This window comes from Scyliorhinus torazame, chromosome 18 (assembly GCF_047496885.1).
Source record: "Scyliorhinus torazame isolate Kashiwa2021f chromosome 18, sScyTor2.1, whole genome shotgun sequence".
NCBI lineage: Eukaryota > Metazoa > Chordata > Chondrichthyes > Carcharhiniformes > Scyliorhinidae > Scyliorhinus > Scyliorhinus torazame.
In genome coordinates, this window is record NC_092724.1 from 18,858,009 (window position 1) to 18,864,008 (window position 6,000).

Sequence of the window (6,000 nt, forward strand, 5' to 3'; positions counted from 1 at the left end):
CTGCTCCAAGTTCTTATGTTCTTTCAAAAAAAAATTAAAATAAATTTAGAGGACCCAATTGGTTTTTTTTCCAATTGAGCGGCAATTTAATGTTCTTATGTTCTAAGGAAGAACTATTCTGTCTAATTCCACCTTCCAGCTCTTGGTCTGTAGCCCTGTAGGTAACAGCACCTCAAGCGCAAATCTGGTGTTCTCGATTAATAAGGGGATTTCTTGATTAACAAGGAGATCGGGGGATATGGAGAGAAGGCAGGAGAATGGAATATGTCAGCCATGATTGAATGGCGGAGCAGACTCGATGGGCCAAATGGCCTAATTCTGCTCCTATATCTTATGACCTTATGGTCAATGAGTATCATAAATGAAGAGCGAGATGGGGCGGCATGTGGCACAGTGGTTAGCACTGCTGCCTACGGTGCTGAGGACCCGGGTTCAAATCCCGGCTCTGGGTCACTGTCCGTGTGGAGTTTGCACATTCTCCTCGTGTCTGCCGTGGGTTTCACCCCCACAACCCAAAGATGTGCAGGGTAGATGGACTGACCATGCTAAATTGCTCCTTAATTGGAAAAGAATAATTGTGTACTCTAAATTTATTTTTTAAAAAGGAAGAGCGAGAGGTAGAAAGAGGGAGGTGTTCAGGAAGGCACTTCCAAAGTTCAGCGTCTTGGCAGTTAAAGATGCAGCCACCAATCGTGGATGCTGGTGAGTTCAGAATAGGAGGACAGCAGAGATCTCAGAGGGTTGTAGGGATGGAAGAGGTTAAAGAGCTAGGAAGCGCAAGACTTACATTTCTGGTGGGATGGTAAACCATCTGACTATTCAGCTAGAGGTAGAGGAACCATTAGCCATAGTTCTGCCATCGTTCTGGCCAACATTCGTCCACCGTAAACACTAGCAAAAGATTAGGTGACCATTCATCTCACTGCGGAGTGTGGGATCTCACTGTGTGCAGATTGAATGTCGTGTTTGTCTCCATAATAGCAGTGTAAACGCTTCTCAAGGGCTTCATTGGCTGCAAAAATGCTTCTGGATGCCCTGAGGATGTGGAAGGTGCTATACAAATGGAATTTTTTTTCATTTTGCTAACAGGAGGGCAACTGAGAAAGAAACATTCCTGAGATGGGAATAGTCATGAACAAAGAGAGTGATAAGTACAAGAATCGGCACATTGGAATCCTGAGCCTTTGGTCAATATTATCTTTGGTAGGATTATTAAATAATTTTCTTTTCAATTTTTAAACAATTGTTTCCAATTAAGGGGCAATTTAACATGGCCAATCCACCTACCCTGCACATCTTTGGATTGCAGGGGTGAGACCTACGCAGGCACGGGGAGAATGTGCAAACTCCACACACACAGTGAGCCGGGATTGTGCCTTGGGATTGTTAAATAAGTGGATAAAATGCATGACGCACAATTACATAGCATTTACAGCACAGAAACAGGCCATTTGGCCCAACTGGTCTAACCCAGTTTTTATGCTCCTCATGAGCATTCTCCCAGCCCACTTTATCTCTTATCTCACCAATCAGGATATCCTTCCATTCCATTTTCTTTCAATAGACTGATAGATTTTATACAAAGTGTACATACAGTATTTCTTGTTGCTCTGTTGCCCATCAACTGAAACAATTCAAAGTCAAAATAATATAGCAAACTCAGAATGTTTCCAATTGAATTGTGAGAGACAGGGTCATGTAATTATACTTGAAGATGAATTAAGTTTTCAGCTCAAGATTCTTTGCAACTACACCCACTTTGTTGTAGATTCAAAATCATACCTTCTGAGGAAATTCACGTATCCCTTGGGAAATTCATGCACCCCTCTCCTCCCGTGGAAATTCCCAGATCCTAAGGAAGTTCACACAGGGGAAATTTGCACACCCTGGGGAAATATGCATGAACACGTATAAACACACGTGAATTTCACACAAACACACGCACATGAATTGTACACACACACTGGGGGAATTCCTAAATCCTGGGGAAATTCACCCATCTTTGGAAAATTACACATCCTGGGAAATACACCCGCACACCAGGGAAACCTTCATACACTGGTGAAATCCCCACATTGTGGGGAAATCAGGGAAATTCGCATACACATTGGGGATATTCCCACACCTCCTGGGGACAGACCCACATTCCAAATGATCATAGAATTGACAGTGATTGTTGACTGAACCTTCAGAGCATACCTTTATTAAAATCAAAATACAACCAGATGGCTCATCCGAATGAGAAATTAATTTGTAAGGAAAAGGAGGTTCAGAGAGAATTGTTTCCATTTAAAACAATCCACTGATGTGGAGGGAGCTTGGCACTTTTTAAAGGCAATTTGGGTTGGTATTTGACGAACGGCACATTACGGATCACATTTATACTGCTCACAGGTTCATGCACGGTGGGTCGAGATTCTGACAGTCAGAACCTTATATCAAGATGAGGGTCTTTCTGTGAGGGTCTTCCTGCCAGGTTCATAAGGGGTTTTAGATAAATATGTGTTTTGTGTTACTGAATTTCATAACAGGGGGAAAAATAAATATATAAAACTCTTGGGATGGTTAATGTTCCTTTTGAATGCTGCAATTCCCGTGGTGGGGAAAATAAAGGTGTCAATAGGGTTTTCATTCTCTCTTCCTCTCTCTTCCCTCTTTTTATTTTCTGATTTTTGCTTTCCCTAGCTATATCTATTTCTCCCACTCTCCACCCTCTTTTTCTTTTCGCACCTTCTCTCTCTCAGTTTCCCTCTCCCTATCTCTCCAGTATCTGTTTTGCTCTCTATCTCCAGCCCTTTTCTTTCTCTTTCTACTTAATCTCTCCTTGTCTTCCCCCTCTCATTCTCTGTTTTTCTCTTTATTACTCTCACGGCTCTTCTTTTCCCCTCTCTTTGTTCCTTTCCTCCACTCTCTCTCTTTTTTCCTTTGTCCTTTTCCCCCCTGTCTTTTCCCCCTGTCCTATTCATGCTTAGTCTCTCCTTCTCTCTCTCTCTCTCTCTCTCTCTCTGTGTTAGGAGAATGGCGGGCGCTCCCTGACTCATCGGTTCTTTCCACAGAATTAGCTGCCATCTGATTGATGTAGATTTTCATGAGAGCTGGAAACAGAGGCCATTTGCATATTTAGAACAGGTAGCGCCCCATCTGTTTAAAATGTACGAGGACCAAATTAGTGGCTGCAGCCTTGATTGCAAGGATATTCATGCGGGCATTGTGGATTGAACAAATAAAAGCTAAATAGTCATTTGCATGATGTGTGCATGGCGCTGGTCCTGATGCCTATTAAACCTGCCCAGCCGCTAGTATCAAACCAAACCCATCTCACCACCCACCCTTGTAACATCTTATATTTTTTTCAGCAATCTGTTAGAATGGGAAAAATCACAATTTTCTATACAATCTTTTGTAAATCTTGAATTAAATATTATTCTTTGTTGGACAATGCTACTGTATTGGCATATGCCGCTTGCTTAGTGTTGCTTTTCTCAACCCTCATTTTCTCTCTCTCTCTCGCTCTTTCTCACATTCTCTTTCGCTCTCTCGTTCCCTCTTTCTCACTCTTTTCTTTAAATTTAGAGTACCCAATTAGTTTTTTTCCAATTAAGGGGTAATTTAGCGTGGCCAATCCACCTAACCTGCACATCTTTGGGTTGTGGGGGCGAAACCCACACATACACGGGGAGAATGTGCTTGACCCAGAGCCGGGATCGAACCTGGGACCTCGGCGTGTGAGGCAGCAGTGCTAACCACTGTGCCACCGTGCTGCTCTTTCTCACTCGTTTTTTTTTGCCCTCCCAGCCTCTTTCTCATTCTCTCACTTTCTTTCATTTGGCCTTTCATTTTCTTCCATTCTCCACCTCTTTTTTGTCTTGATTCTCCTCCCTCTTTTTTTTCTGGCTCCATCTTGCTCTCATCTCTTTATATCTGTCTCTCACCCTCTCTTTCTCTCTCACACTCTTTCTCTCTTTCAATTTTTCCGTCCTTTTAGTTTTTCTTTCTCCTCCCTCAAGCAATGTAGCCATTCATTAAGAAGTTACTGCTATCTCTTTTTAAAAATAAAATGGTGATGCCCCCCTCAATTCTGTCCCACGTAAAGTTCAGTTTCATTTGTTTCTTTATTGTCTTCATTTAAAAAAATAAATTACAATTAGTGATCCATTTCAGGAGCAGGAGAGCACTTTTCTGGGGTAATCAAATTATTGTATGTATCGGTTATTCTTTGAATTTAATTCCTGGATTGAGTGCTTGGAACATCGGAATGCAGATGGCCATTGAACCCCTCAAACCTGTTTCCCTATTCAGTTAGATCATGACTGACCTATGTCGGGCAGCACGGTGGCGCAGTGGTTAGCACTGGGACTACGGTGCTGAGGACCCGGGTTCGAATCCCGGTCCTGGGTCACTGTCTGCGTACAGTTTGCACATTCTCCCCGGGTCTGCGTGGGTTTCACCCCCACAACCCAAAAATGTGCCGGATAGGTGGACTGACCATGCTAAATTGCCCATAATTGGAAAAAAAATAATTGAGTACTCTTCATTTTTTTTTTAAATGACTTACCTATGTCTTCGCTCCAACTACTCGCCTTGAAAGTCTTACATTTATCCAGCACCTAGCACAACCCCAGGACTTCTCAAAGCACTCTACAGCTATTGAAGTACTTTTGAACTCTAGTCACAGTTCCAATTTTAAAAACATTGCAGCTAATGTACAGACAATAAACTCCCACAACAAGACAGCAATGTGACTTCAAGGATCAAATAGACTGTTCTATTCGTGAGTTGGTCGAGGAATAAATATTGGCCAGGCCATAAGAAAGAACTCCCCTGCTCTTCTTCAAAATATGCTGTGGGTATTTTGCCGCTAGAAGATGGCATACAGTGCAACACACCCTCAGGTAATGCGGTGGAGTGTCAAGGACAACAACTTGGATTTATATTGTACCAATAACATTGTAAAACTAAATAAAAATAATCATCTTTATTGTCACAAGTAGGCTTACATTAACACTGCAATGAAGTCAGTGTGAAAAGTCCCTCGTCGCCACACTCCGCCGCCTGTTCGGGTACACAGAGGGAGAATTCAGAATATCCAATTCACCCAACGGCATGTCTTTCTGGACTTGTGGGAGGAAAGCTGAGCACCCGGAGAAAACCCACGCAGACACGGGGAGAATGTGCAGACTCCGCACAGACAGTGACCCAAGCCTGGAATCGAACTTGGGACCCTGGAGCTGGAAAGCAACAGTGCTAACCACTGTGCTACCGTGCCAACCCATTGCTTGACAGGAGTATTGCCAGTGTCCTCTGGAGTGGGTTTTGAACCTACAACCTTCTGTCTTAGTAGCAAGCATGGACCCCTACTGAGCCATGCGTGCTCCCACAGCCCTTAATGCCCTGACCCAACAAAAGACGGTCAGTCTCAGTTTCGAAATGTCCAATTCAGCACCAACCACAATGGCTTTTTAGGGAGAAAATATGTGATTTTGAACTGACATTAATTGCAGAAAAAAAGAAACTTAGGAACCAGTCCTTCGGAACCGGAAAGGAGGTTGCCTGTTAAGGAAATCTGGAGCAGTTCCAATTCAGACTAATTCACTCACAGGGAACTTGCACATAATCTGTTGTCAAGAATGAAGAAATGACCTCCTACAGTCGAAAAAGATTTCTTCTGATCATTTTTAAAAGCCTATTTGTTTCCTCTTAAAGACCCTCCCCTTCTCTGTGGAGCATTTTGATGCCCTCTGGTACTAACCCAAGTGTTCATTATTCATAGGGGATTTGGGGTACTGAGTGATAGAAGGGAATTGTGGGCAAGCTTAGAGCTTGGCAGTAAACAAAGAGTAGAGATAAAGAGTTCATTCATTGATTGGCAGGATGTGACAAGAGGTTATTCCCCAGGGAATTACTTGGGTAAAAGAATGGAGAGCATGGACACGATTGGACGCGACAATGCCAGTAAATCTCGCAAGTGGCCTCTTGCGAGATTTACGACGCTTGTTACGC